The sequence below is a fragment of the Anarrhichthys ocellatus genome, unplaced genomic scaffold (genome assembly GCF_004355925.1).
Source record: "Anarrhichthys ocellatus isolate YVR2014 unplaced genomic scaffold, GSC_Weel_1.0 scaffold4, whole genome shotgun sequence".
NCBI lineage: Eukaryota > Metazoa > Chordata > Actinopteri > Perciformes > Anarhichadidae > Anarrhichthys > Anarrhichthys ocellatus.
The window spans coordinates 11,602,020-11,617,033 of record NW_022280034.1 but is presented as its reverse complement, the minus strand read 5'-3'; the positions used below and the strand labels follow the sequence as shown (position 1 = coordinate 11,617,033).

The window sequence follows — 15,014 nt, the reverse complement described above, 5'->3', positions numbered from 1 at the left end:
GCACTGCAGTTTGCAATAAAACTGAACTGTCTCCCTCTCTCTCAAACACACACTCGCACAAAAGGAAACTAACAAAGAATAATCTACAATTTAGAATCTATAAAACTACGGGCGCGAGGAGGCGAGCTGAAAAGCGAGTGGCTTTGAATAGCCCTCTGAATGAATCAGAAACGCAATAGTAATTTGGCTGTGAAGAGAGGTCAAATCCAAAAAAAAGTGACACACATATCGCCCACAGCTCCAGACTGGACAGGAGTGGTCTGGAAATAAATCCTTCAAAATACCGGACAAACGTGAGATGTGTCGCTTTAATACAAATATTATAATTACTGATTGAGCGATGTCTTTAAATTATTATTCTGTAAAGAGTCGTATCAGCTTTCATTTTACCATTTACTTCCCTTAAAGGCATGACAGTGAATAATAGTGTTTTGGGGGAAACAAATACATGTCTATTTAAATATTACGGTACATTCAGATCATACTCTTGCACGCAGCACTTGAACTGAAATTTACATTCAGCACAATCGGTAAAGATTATAAAACACGGATGGGAAAAATAATTTGCTACTCACTGGTAAGTTACATCCATTTGCGTGGCAGAGTCGGTTAAAATGAAAGAAAAAGTACAAAAACATTCAATCCCCGAGTCGCAGAGATGAAACATGTGGGATTGATTACATCCTATGCTGCTGCAGACTGTGGTGTGCAGTCAGTTGAGGTATGGGAGAGACGCATCGTAGAAGTTCAGGCTTGTAGTGAATCGAGGCTCGTTCATGCAGCCGGAGATTCAGACACGCCGGGAGGAGGAGGAGGAGGAGGGGGAGGGGGGAGGATGGAGGGGTGTGCGTGTGAGCGGGGAGGGGTGAACGCGCAAGCCTATTGGTTTGAGAACGACAATGTGAAAGCGTGCCCGTGAGGCGCCCCACCACCCGCGCCCCCCGCCCCACCCTACCCTTTCCTACACTCGCCTTCCCCTGCCCTCCCCCCTCCCCCCCTTCGACGGTAAACACACGCTCCTATTGGCTGCCTGCTCCGAGCCAATGAGGAAGCCGCCGGAGCCGCGGAGCAAAACGGCGGGCGTTTGATTTGCAGCCCTCGGCGCACTGCGTGCACAAGCAAATGCGATGAGACAGGCGGCACCGCTCGGCGCTGTTCAGTGTGCGGAGAGGAGCCGGAGCCGGAGCCGCGCAGCGCTGCCTGCACTTTCTGATCACTGGTGGAGAGCAAACAGCATCTAGCCTATTCTGTGTGATCCCACTGCAGTTCAGTTCAAATGCGGCATGTGCTCCGAGTGTGTATATCGTTGTTTTTTTCGCTATGTGACAGCGATGATGTGATAGTTTTATTGACGCTCCTTGAGGGAAATGCGCTTTTTCATTCGCCCCACCGCGTGCGTTTTGCTAAATAAATCCTCATTTGCAGAATCTGTCTCTGATTTATTGAACGTGTTGGCTCGCAAAGCAAGACATGTCGCACAACCACAAGATAAGAGAAGTTTAGGACCCTTTAACAGGCGTAAAGTTAAGTGTAAGTTTGATATAGAAAATGTGTCCACTCGGATACTGGGAGGATTGTTTTCAAATGTAAGTCTCTGCTTCATCCTTAAATCTTAGCTCTGCAGTGCAGGTTATACTCTGACAATGAACGTGCATTTCTTTTGTGTAAGCTCACTTTATCCATCAATATGTCATATATTTAAAGACACATGTGATTTAGTAGAAAACAGCAAAGGGCACGTGAACGCAGATAGGCTGTTGTAGAAAAAGGGGGACTAAAGATGCTTTATTTTCATTTATTTTATGTCTGTATGTCTGTTTACCTTTCTCTGTCACAAACGCGCACAGAGAGGCAAATTGAATCACTGCGTAATTTGAACGCATTACTGTCCCCGGGGTTAGCCTTGCGCACGGTTCACTAATTTAGCCAATTAAAAGTGGAAGGATATGGGCTTGTGTGTTTCCATGTCGAAATATATGAGCTGCTATAGGCTAATATTCTCGTCCAGGTCTGTTTTTACGTGGAGGCAAAGGGTTAAATCTCGGAGCTTCGGCCCTGCGACGCTCCTGATTGGCTGGCACGTTGCCAGAACTCTGTCAATCACCGAGTGTAAACAAGGCTCTGATTGGCTGCTGGCCAGTCCGCACTGGGCTGCCTGAAAAAAGCAATTACTGCCCCTGCGGTTTCAAGGCGGCCCCGCGCAGAACGATGAAAGGAGATAAGGAGGGGCGGTTTCAAGGCGCCCCCCACGGCGAACCCCGTTGGCCCCAGAGCAAAAGGAGAGTCAAGAGTGACTAAATCAAAGGGAATACGGTAAAAGGGGGGAAATTACACGTTGTATTAAACGTAGAGGCTAGGTACGCGGAATGGTGCAATAACAACTTTGTGTTTAGAAAATGGAGACGAGAACGTCAAGAAGAACCGTAAAACAGCCAGCTGCTTCCAGAGAGTTCCTTCTTCTTTTTTTCTACAAAGACAGAGAGAAAAGTTTGTGTTGCCGAAGGAAGCGCTTGGAAGAGAGCGATAGGTCTGTTAAGAAACTAAATTATAAGATGTTCTCACTTAAAAGTTAAAAAAGTGACGATATTGGATCGCCAGGACTCGGCTCTTATCGTGTTGCTGCTGCGCCTAAAATATTGACTACAACTTTTTTATTGCCAACTGTTCAATAATTAAGTGGACATGTCCGCTTTTACGCAGCAGCTTAAACGGTAGGTCAGTCATAATAATACATTAGGGCGTTTATAGATCTTGAAAAGGGGAATAGAAGAAAGTAGTAAATAATATTTTTTTTTTTGCAGTAGAATAAAACGTCTGTAAAATAACATTAAACATATATCAAATAATTCAATTGTGAAACATATGAAATCTTTAGCCTCAATATTTTTCCACGATGAGAAAACGTGTGTGTTACAAAAAAAGCAAGTCTACATAATAATACTAATAATACCTCAAAACAAAAAATTGGTTCAATGTCTATTTTATTTTATATATGTATATATATAAGATTCAGTCATGTGGCTACATGTGCATGGCTTTCAGCTGAACTTGTCTGGAGCTGACAACAGTGAACATGCACTTCATCAAGTATATTTGTTCCAGCTGATGTCTCTTTACATTAAAACAGAGACCGGCTCCCATGCTTTGGTCCAGCCCCCAACAAAACACACTGGACAAAGGAGACCCAAGCTGGTCTGCAGCCCACAGATAGCTTATAAATTGTATGCATGGAGGACAACGAGTCTTTCATCTATCCAGTAGAATTAATTGATATATAGATATAGATATATAATTCAAATCAAATAGCGCCAAAGCAAGCAGATTTATAACGTCTGTAATTAGATAATCGTTACCCTCTTTTCCTATTTACATAGCAGCCTGCATTCCAAAGCCCTGTGATCTCCAATGGGCTTCAGCCACCACGTGTCCACACATATATACGCGCACACACGTGCACACGCGCGCACGCACACACACACACACAGTGTACAAACAGCTAAAATCTAGCTATATTCTGCATACTTCTACATTCAAAGTAGATATTTTATTAGCCCAAATGTGCTCTGGAACCAGCAACCATGCACCGTGAATTATCATTTATGCATTAGTGTATATATATATATATATATATATATATATATATGACCAGAATAAGACCCGAATAAGAACAAATAATTGTATATAGACTATATCTCACATGTGGAGTCAGCCAGGCAGTTTGGATCCAAATATGACCATTAGGGCCTACTTTAAAATCCGAAACAACAAGTTTGCAGTGATATTACAAATTCACAAGCAAGTGTAAAAACTGTGCAACAAATAGGCCTACGTTTGTGTTTTCAACCATTACACTAAGTTTGGAAAATCCTCGTCTTCACTCCAATGGCTCAGGTCACCATAGAAGCCCAAAGCCAGAAAACGTCGATAGAGCAAACAGTAGCCTATATATGTTTTTCCATTTTTGAAATGTCTTCGTGTCCACGTTCTCTCCCACAACAGTGTTGCCCTCAGCACTAATGACAGAGGGACAATAAAGCATCCTGTTCCGCAGCTCACAAAAGGGGTCCGGCACTTAAAACAGAAATCTGCATTTAATTTATTTAGCGACAAGGAAATGCCTTTTATAGCTTGATCTTTATTGGTTCTTTTTCACTTAAAAGGTGGGGGTAGGGTGTGTGTGTGCGTGTGTGTGTGCGTGTGTGTGTGGATGAGTGTGCGTGTGTGCAGAGAGAGAGAGAGAAAGCATAACACAACACACACACCAGCCTTCTCTGGTCCGTGTGCCAAAACTAGCATTATACGGCGTGTGTGTGTGTGCGCGCATGTGTGTGTGGAGTGGGGGGTTTGGGGGGAAGGGGGGGGTAATTAATGCGGATTGACTGATTGCTCTTGAAACGGACCGGTCCTGCGCGTGGATTGTCCTCGAGCAATGGAGCGTTCCTGACTGACACTTTCCACCGTCGCTTCTTTTCTCCCCTGTCTTCCCTTCACACACTAGAACGGTGTGTGCCGTGAGTCTTCCTTCGCGGCGCGAGGAGTCACACATCCCGGCCGCTTTACAGCTGTCCAGCCCGGCCAGCCGAAGCAGTTTCACCCAGCTATAGAAATGCACAGCGTCCGTTTAATTAAAAATTAAATAGACGACATACAAATGATACGTAGAGTCTATTTAGATGCTTTTGAGTTATCATGCTGCACAAAACCAGATTTTTGTGCAGCATGACATGCATCAGTCCAGTGTTGCTTTCGTGAGTATGAACTCTAACCCACCTTCCCCTCATGAGGAGTTAAGTCTCTAAGGTGAATACGCAATTTCCCCGCACATTAAAAAGTGGTTGAAGTGGTTTAAAGTGGGTGCCATATCCTCCGATGCAGCCCCAGCATTAATTGAATAAACTTCTGAACATCTAAATAGGACCACAAAAAGAAGGAAAAAAGAAAAGGCATAATTCACAGTCAACGGGAAACACATTGGCGAGGCTGGTTTTTAAATGAGGTCCAAATGGAGAGTCGTCTCCACGGGAGGCCCTCCAACGCAGGGCAGCCACCCTATTCTCCCCCAGATATTTCTGATAGGCCTTTAATGATGCGAATTTCCAAACAGGGCCGTTCACCAGGGAGACGCCCCGGCTATCTAAAAGGTGGCGCAACCCCACGAGACAATAGAGCCACATTAGAGAGAAAAGCATGCGAGATGAAGCGCTGCCAAGCTTTTTATCTATACGCTATGAAAAACAAGGCTGCTCTGCGCGCTCTCGGCGTGTAAGAGAAGTCATGTTGGTGGCCTATATATCGTTCTGTGCCCCTCTCCCCCTTTGTTTGTGGCCAACGCACTGCAAATATCAACCTCAACAAACAACAACGGCACCCCCAATAACCGCTTGGAAGAAGAAGAAGACGTGATGGAGTCAGAAGTTGAGTGGACACAAAAACAACATGACCTTTTCTTCTCCGTGTGCGCCGGACAGATGCTGCTATTTCTGATCACCCCTGAAAGATACGAGCTCCGGCCTCACACCACGGGTCATGAAAAGTGAAATGCTTGGCATGAAGAATGAAACAAATGTTCTTCTCAAAACGATTTGAAAAAGGGACGTCCACTGTTAGATGACTAGCGGCACATGCCTTCAAATGAGGATGATGATGGTGCAGCCAGAAGAGGAAGATGATGATGGCGATATTGATGGTCACCAAATTAGTGGCTGTCACACAACCACTACCAGGGCTGTGCGGGTGAGATGAAAGCACCAGCATCTATTTATGGTCCATCAAAACAAGCAGGTGGAGGGCTTTAATTGTCATTTGAACATGAACAGCCTATAGCGTGTGTTTGCACTGTAAGCTCATGTAGTAGTTTGTATGAGAACTGAATCACAGCCGGCGAACTGAACCAAACTGATTGTGAAATGTTGTTATTACACTCGAAAATAATGGGATTAAATATATCGTGTGCCTGACACGTGACGGATCTATAGTGCCACCTCATTGAGTATTTTAGTCTCCCCACATTTCCATATACTTCCTCCTCTGTCAGAACGTGCGCACAATGGCGCGGTGTCCACGCACACACGCAAACTTTCATGGAAATTAAAGACGTCTTTGTTATTCTGGTTGTTCCGAGCAGTGAAGACCATAAAACACGTGCTGTTGGATTGGAAAACTCCAAAGATGTGTATGGGTCAACAGGTCAGCTGACCTTTCTGCAAATTCACCACACAACATTTTAATTTCAATTGATTGTTTCAACAAAGACTTGTTTTGCAACAAAGGCCTTAGCATGACTCATAACAGTAAAACTCATAACGTGCTTCAGTGACGCACCAGCCTAAGGAACAAAAAAAATAAAAACTTTCATCGTAAGAAAAACATGTTCAGTATGTAATCATCTTCTCCTCTTGCAGACTGTTGCTTAACTGTGTTTTTGGCCGTATTGATGGTGAGGGATTACACCTAATCAGATCACATCTGGATCATCTCTCAAAAGAAAACTCACCCAACAACAATTTCATCTTGAGTTAAGGCTGCATGTCGAAAGCAACAGCGTGTTGCTGGCTGATCACAAGAGCCAGGAAAATGTGGGACTGAACAACCTGCCGTATCTAACACCGTTTGACTTCCAAAAGAAACTAGAAATTGTGAACTATAAACAAGTCATGTGTCCAATAACCGCTGCCTGATCATGAACCAGAATGACACTTGTATGATATCACATGATATAGCTGCGAATTATAATATTTAACATGTATATGCTGTATTTATTTAGCTTCTGGGATACTTACTTAATGTGCATTGTCTCTAAAATAAAATAAACACAAACTCACAATGACTGTGTGTTTGAGCGATGAGACTAAGAAGTAAAGCAGGTGTTAACCGTATAGACCTTCCTATACAGTGGACACCGTGGCATATGTATGTTCTGCAGCTAAAGTGCCACAATGTCTACATTAAAATGTAAAGATCTCACTTGACCCCAGAGTGACTATTAACCACTAGTATTTATAAATGAGACAAGATAAAACAAAATTAAGATTTTCACCTCACTGTAAAAGCGAGGTGATTAATAAACGGTCTGTATATCTGTATATGAATGTTGTAAAGTATTCCCTTCATCAATCTCCAAATCGAGGACGTTACCTATTGTCCATATTGACACTTTTTAAAACTGAATCAGAAATCAGAAATATGAAAAGGACCCCGAAAAAGACGTGTGTCATCTCGCATGGATGGCTTTATGGCCAACGGGTTTGCCAAAAGCTTTTGATGTGTGTGTGTGCGTGTGTGTGTGTGTGTGTGTGTGTGTGTGTGTGTGTGTGTGTGTGTGCATGAGAGAGAGAAAGAGAGGCAGATCAGCAGCGACTCATTAGACAGTGTTACCGTGTAATTTAATATAACACGAGTAACCCTGACAAACTATAACACCCAACTGTGGAGCCGATCAACCAAAGAAAATTCACTTTAAATGGTTGGATCACCTTGTGTGTGTGTGTGTGTGTGTGTGTGTGTGTGTGTGTGTGTGTGTGTGTGTGTGTTCGCGCGCGCCACTTGGCACATATCTCCCCTCGAGACGGCCCAACTGATAAATTCAATGTTAAAGAAAGAGATTCAGAAACACGCATCCATCCATTCGGGTCGTATATTGTTAGTTAACAGTATAGGATTAAATATAAAAGATGTGGGCAGTGACAAGGCGACACAAAAGTTGTTGTGAGCGAAAAAAAACGTGACGCAAGTGTTCAAGTCGTAAATAAAAAGTAGCCCAAACGACATAATCAGCCCTGTCTAAATAAGCAAACAAAGAAATAAACGGATTTCTTTTTTCCTTGGGACCTTGTTGGACTTTGGAGCCATGACTCAAAATACGCATGTCATCTAAAAAACAACCTCATCAGGACTATTTACCTCTATCCCAAAAACCACGAGTTGTATTATTTTGTCAAGTCCTCGCAGAATAAATTGCAGTGAGAATGATTTAAACAGTACAAAATTCAACACCTACCTAGAAAATGACCGTCTCCATATTGCACATAATTGTAATAATTAATAAGAATTAAAAAATAAACTACCAAAAAAAAAGACTTTTTCTTCCTCTCAAAAAAAAGAATCCTGTTCCTACACGCTTCATCCAAAAGTGTGGACTTAAATAGCGCTCCGTTTCCTTATGCGTTAGTTCTCTGCTGAGTTTATCCACCGAGGGGTTTTCCCGACTACGAGCTCCGGATTCTGTGGATGTGAGTCTCCGTGAGGCTGTCTAATAGCAAATTTATGTCTGGATGACGCGTCCTCTCTCTCCCACAATGGAGCTGCAGCGCTGACATTAAACAGAAAATTGATGGAGAGACTCTCCCTTCCTCTCTTTCCCATGCTCTCTCTCTCCCTCTCTCTCTCTCTCTCTCTCGTTCGCTCTCTCTCGTCTCTTAGTAAAAGGGAGCTTTCTTGCATTTTATGTTTTGTCTTTTTTTTATCAGGGGAGGGGGCAAAGGGACATCATCAATGAGTTTCACACCCGGAATACACCCACTTCTATCGCCACCAAGAAATATATATCCTTATAGTAGGCTTCACACACATTTACGCACCAAAACACACACACCTACACACACCTTTTTCTGACAAGAGGCCTATCGTTCTTTCTGACCAAACTGCCCCCTCTCTCTACAAGCTCTATCAAAGTGAACTACGAGGTTTTGGGTAATGATTCCTCTGGCACCATGTGTTAACCTATAACCGTGATGTGGTGGAAGGCAGGCCGTGCTCGGTTTTTTATTTGCGGAATAGTTTCAGAGTCTGGCATGAAAAGGAGCAATCAGCACTTCTCTGGAAATCCAACTGATATTTGTTTGTAGCTGTTTGCCAAATGATATCCCTAATTACCATCTGGAGGTCACAGTTTACCCACCTTTTTTCTCCAAATCCACCAGCAGCTACATCAATGCCTGCTATATGTAACAGCTCTGCCCAGTTTCAGAGGCATTTTGTTTTGAGGATGACCGGTCGGCGCAACGCAAAACACGGCAGTGCACACACGGCTTCAATTGTAACAGCGCTATAAACATTTAGCACAGGCGTTAAAGAGTCCACAGCATTTGTGCGCGTTTGCGCACCCTTTGATCAAGTCCAAACGGTCCGGACAAGTTTTCTGCGTAAAAGTGGCATTTATCTCCAGTTTCTCGCTCCACGGAAAGGCTGCTTCGATGTGTCGCTCTGAAACAAAGAAATAATTGCAAACAATCGTGAATGAAAAACACAAACACACACACACACACACACACACACAGTTTCCATTCGAGGAGGCGTTTACTGAGGATACGTAGAACAACAAATGAGCCGCAGGTTGGAGATGAATGCGGAAGAAGCGAAATCTGCGAGCGGCAGCTTAGAAATAATTGCAGAAACGCGGTTGTTGCAGTCTTCCTCCCTTTCCTCTTTCCCAAACGGGACCTCAGCCTCGGCTTTCTCCCCTTCTCCCCCTGCAGCCCCCACCGGCTGGCCCCCGTGGGTCACCGCTTCAGGAGCACCACGTCACCACGTTAACCCCTGCATCACCGCGTCCACTGGGACAGAATCAGGGCCGAGAACCCAGAAGGGTTGTGTGGAGGAGAGAGGAGGGGGGGATCCCCAAAACGGGTTGCGGGGACCTCCAGGCGTCCTAAAGGGGTGGGTCCAGGGGGTCTCCTGCAAAACGAGGAGCAGGTTTCTTACAATTCATTTCAATTTGGGGGAAATTCACCAAACTAGTTTATATTAGAATAACTGCTGTAATTAGTCTGCAGGGGTTTACTGCTGTTGTTTACTCTCCATACACACCCTCCTGACAAACTACTTCAAATAATTGCCATTTAAAATCGTAATGAAATCAGAGCAACATAAAGGAAAAACTCTTACCCCCCCCCCTCATTTGTATATGAGAATGTATGTTCAGTATATAAATGGTTAAATTAGCTTGCTTGTCATTTCACATCAGCCCTTTCCAGATGTCATTCATGATTCATATCCTGATTTTCTCAACAAAGCAGCATGTGAATTATTGCAGAGGCTGCCGAAAACAGACCAAAAACGCCTAAAATAACCCAAATGGCACCAAAGTAAATACATTAATTAATGGTTTACAGTCAACCCTGGGTATGTTATGTACTTAAGTGGACTGAGTTACATGAAAACATCTCACTAGGGTGACATCAGATGTTTCCATCTATAACAACAACATGAAATATGCTTCACCAGCCCAGACAAGCGAATCCACTAAAACTAACTCACCAGAGTTCAAGCTAAGTCGTTCTATCGTGACTTTTCCAAACCATCGCTGCACTCATCACAGTGTTGAAAAATAGAAACTATTCTCACGACCAAAACAATATCCATGAATCCTTCCAGTATGCTTTTGGCTTTGCCTTTGAAAGGATTTATGGGAAGGGGAAGTGGGAGGGTCGCGGCAGACCCCACCCACTGAGGAACGTGACCTATACCTCTCTCTGTAATGGCCTACTGTTGCATTGTGGGCTTTGCAGTTATAGTCTTTATGCGAAAACCCTATTTCACATTTTCATTAAAGTCACAATAGTATCACCTTATTGCACTCGTTTTGATGCTGATTTTATAATATGTGTGTTATATAGTTATTCTTTTTATATTTATCATTTAAAGTACAACCTATTTTAATTTCGAAAAATGTAGAGACCTTTTATATGCACTTGTGAATTTTTTTATTTTCTGAGTTTATTTATAAATGTAAAAATAAAGTAGCTTCAAAGAAAGTCAAGTGTTTGTACCAAATGCCTCCCAACAACGATGATATCACCACCGCCCATTGAACACACCCAGCCTCTGTCCTATCTCATAAAGACTTATGATCAGAACTTTTTTCTGGAAAATACTCCCTCTGTTCCCTTTTTTGAATAAATTTCCTATTACTGTGGTCGGAGTGGATTCATTTGTGAGGAATACATAATGAGTGGTAGTTTGCGCAACACTTTTGTCACATTTAAACGGCTCCTTTCTGATTTCCTCACCGAATAGAATTCGTTTAACTGGAAATCCTTCACGACCTCGCCCCTTCTCTTGCAACCAAAGTTTCAGCTGTTAGAGAAACGCTCTGGCCTTAGACCCAACGCTTCGACAGTTGCCGTCCAAAAGCACTCACACGTCCCTCTATTTCAACTCAAATGCAGGACAATTCTGTTGCACTCAAATCATCGCCTGCAGCCTGAAATGCTACCCTTCACCTCCTCATTAGAACGAGCCAAAACAGGCCAGTTTACAGGTAAACCCCCGGTCGAGCCGAACCCTCTCTGCTCACACTGTGCTGGTGTTGGGTAAACACACCTCAATGAGATACTATCAGAGGTGTCAGGTGGCTTTTCGCTCCTGGATTCCTTCACATAAAGCATGGAATATAGATATGTAGCACCTGCTGGGACAAAGCCATGTCTCATGGCATTGAAACATCTTTGTTGTTTTCCATCATGTACGTCACACTGGTAGTGAGCGGGTTCATGCAGGAAACATCTGTAACATTCAAGACAAAACAGAGCAGCTGCAGAAGACTTGTCCTTGTGTGTGCTTCCGACGAGCTTTTTGGCCGATCGCGATTAACCCTGTTCAGAGCCTGCTGCACCTGTGTGTATGTGGACCCCTGATATTCGTGTGTGTGTGTGTGTGTGTGTGTGTGTGTGTGACACAGCTGCGATAGGTTAAGAATCAGACGCTAAACCTGTTTCTGGTTCCAATTTGAGGCCACAGCTCCTCTTTGGCAAATGGAAAACACTTCAATGTGCCACCGGACCTAAAGACGGTGCCTGTTTCTGCAGTTTACGTGGTCATGTGATTTTTGGCGAGCGGAGGCTGTTTGCCCCAGAGGCAAGTTCACTGTGCGCACACACACACACACACACACACCAATGCCGTTTTTGAAGTTTATAGAGGCCCAGTGACCCCATAGGTGAGCATAGCTGCATAACTGAAGCGGCCACAAAAGGGTGAGCTAAGAGAGCAAAGCATCCTGGGATATGACTTCTTGGCAAAGCAGTAAATTATTTCATCTTTGCTCTCATATTGTAATGCACATCAGTCATAAAAGCGCGTTACATCACCGGACACACAGTGGTGCCTTTCTTTTGAATCTGCCATGTAGGTTTTCATCTCTCTCCGTGAGTTATGGCGTGTATGCATATTCTATGAAGCCGCGTTAAAGCAGAGTGCAGCAAATTGACAAACAGAGACGTCTCTGAAACGTCATGCCAGGCCATTCACCCCTCCATGCCATCGTCCATCCATCCTCTTCTCTCTAAGCTTTTTTTATTGCAGCTGCTAACGCAGCAGCCAGAACCGAGACAAAGCTAGCTTTGTGGCCCCCATCTCTCCTCCGTGCTGTCTGCTGACGAGTTTACTTGTTCTCCGTGTTACCCCCTAGCCCTTGTTCCCCTTCCAATCTTTCACTAAAAACTTCTTTTCTTCCTTTTATAATCCCCCCTCCTCCTTCTCCCCACATCTGCAGCAGCGTCACGCGGCCTTGCATGGCCGGCCCCGGAGAGTCATGTGATCTCCGCTGTGGATGTTGCCCGGGAGAAGAAAAGGGAAGTGTGTGTCAGAACCCTGTTTTGGACCCAGCTGGGAGGTCAGAGGTCAACTCAACTCTGATCCAATCACTTCGAGCCACAACAGGGCCGACTCACGTTTGCTCCCGTCCTTCCCATCTTGTTGCCGTCTCCAACGCTTTCTTCTTCGCTTTTCGGCCTCTTTCGACCCAAACGCCTGAAGCTGACTGCAATTAAAAGATGCGCCGATGTAGTGAGTGAATCCACAGATCACCAGAATATCAGGCGCTTCACCACAACAGGGCCGAGAGCTGGACATGGACCGATTGAGGAATAAGCACCTCATTCTGTAAAATCACACTTATAGCATCAAAAGAGCAGAAGTGTCATGCCTTGTAAGTGTGAAATCAGGAAAGGAAGCTTTAAGGCACTCGGACGACACAGGATTTTGTTCACTATGATTTTGAGTTGAACAGATCTACAACTACAACTTCTACAACTTGAAATCAACTCGCTTGCTTTCATGGTAAAAGTAATGAAAAAACCCACAAATGGTCTAATGGTGGAATTTCCAGATTTAGATCACCATTAACAGCTAATGAAGTAAGGTCTCAACAACTATTAAGAAAAATGAACATATATCATTTCAAAACGTTTGGGTGATGTTTTAACGCAAGCTTTATGAATGCAGTAGAAGGTAACTAGCGTCCGTATCGAGGTCAGCACAGGTGCAGTTTGCTGCAACGCAACAGTAAGCTGATGCTGCCACAGGTGAAGAACCAGGAAGTATGGGCTCATTGTCCGCTGACAAAGCTCCTCCATCGACCAGAGCAGTCCTCCCGACAACAATAGCTCGTGTATACACCCTGTGTTGATCATGGGACCGAGCGGACGTGGCGATACCAGGGGCTGAAGAAGAGAGTGAAAAAGTTCAGAGGATTTACTGCGCTGATGAAAGGGAAGTGAGGGAAGAAAAAAAAAAATGGGATAGTTTATGAGTTCATGGTTATTATATTGATGATTGCTCTGAGTTTGATTAGAATTCAACCAAATGGGGTTCTCAGATAAACTTAATTGCCCTTTTGGTTTCATCGGCCCAGAGCAAATCCTTCTTCCAGATAATACGGCAACTTTTTTTTAATATGCTTAAAAATAAAAATGGGCTTAGGCGAGAGAAAACGTATGTCAAGAAACTATGCCCATCATACTGCATATCTGCTGCTTACACTGATTCCCTGCACACACACACACACACTACCACTGCACAAGTGACAGGTCTTCACCACCTTTCTTCTCCAATATCGTCCCCGCGTCCATAAAGGCAGATTTGTTTATGTGGCATGTTGTGGAGGACCTTACACGAAGCAGATGCATTAAATCATCCATCTTCCTTGGATGAAATTATTCCACCTCTCCCACAGCCTCCCCCTCTCCTCTTCCCCAGCCGGCTGTCGTCATCTCCAGCAACAAGTGGCCTCTTCCCCAGATGAATTTTTACATCCGTGGTATTGCAGTCTGCTCCTGACACAAAGCAAACGGGGGCGTTTCATTGATTGTGCTCAGGGGTGACAGGTATACATGGAGGAAGTGGGTTTATTGTTCGCAGTGAAAACACAACAAGTGCATGCGCCACACACTTGCGCCTCAATACACAACGCAGCTATACTTTGAGGCTTTCCATCTCGCTTTCCTCCCCCTTCTCCTCTTGATCAACCGGAGTGAGCTGGGCTGCTCAAATAAAATTTTAGTGCCGTGGTAATGTTGCGGAGCAGCATGGCGCCACAGCTAATGGGGGATCATATCTACATCCCCCGTTCCCGCACCCCAGCTCCACGTTAAACCGCAGCGTCTGTCATCGTCTTGTGCACTCGGCACGGGACACAACGGGACTAAAAGTTCAAATGTCTGCACATAAAATGAAAATAGAATTACAACAATGTGATGTTTCTGCGTCACAGAGGTCATTAAGGAAGGTGGGAAAAGAGGATTTCTTCTACTGTAGTGGAGGAGAGGTTGGTCACAGTGGTTTGTGAAAATCCCAGAGTGGAGCTTGATTTGGTTTTAGAAGCGCTCCATCAGGAGACAGGAAATGCAAAAATTACACAAATGAAATCACTGTTGTTAATCAACGTACAACTGCAGCAACTTACATTTCTCGGTGCTAATTAACTGCTCAGATGAATATGATGCACGTATTGTGTAAATATTCTTCAGACAAGTCAAAATGTTTTATCAAATCAGAGGCCTGTCAGCAATAGAGTGTGTGTGTGTATGTGTGTGTACATCATGTGAGCGCACCATTATTAGGCCTTTCTGGGGAGTTATCCATTAATTTGGGGTTAAAGTCCATTTGCATCTAGACAAAAGGGACATGGGCCATCCATCTCCAGGCTGAGGGGAAAGGGGGTAACAGAGGGAGGGGGGGGGGGTTGCAGGCGTGTGTGCATGTGTGTGTGTGTGCACGATCATGTCTGTGCATGTGTG

The 15,014-nt window shown here is 44.2% G+C and overlaps 1 long non-coding RNA gene across 1 annotated transcript in view; it reads right to left on the bottom strand.

Moving 5' to 3' along the window:
* Positions 1-10,331, bottom strand: part of LOC116381588 (uncharacterized) — a 13,939-nt gene extending 3,608 nt beyond the window's left edge. Inside the window, exons 1-2 of the long non-coding RNA XR_004212669.1 lie at positions 10,255-10,331; positions 7,997-9,672 (exon numbers count right to left, since the gene is read on the bottom strand). This is a non-coding gene — a long non-coding RNA (uncharacterized LOC116381588). The remainder of the gene's footprint in view (positions 1-7,996; positions 9,673-10,254) is intronic.
* Positions 10,332-15,014: the final 4,683 nt, after the last annotated feature.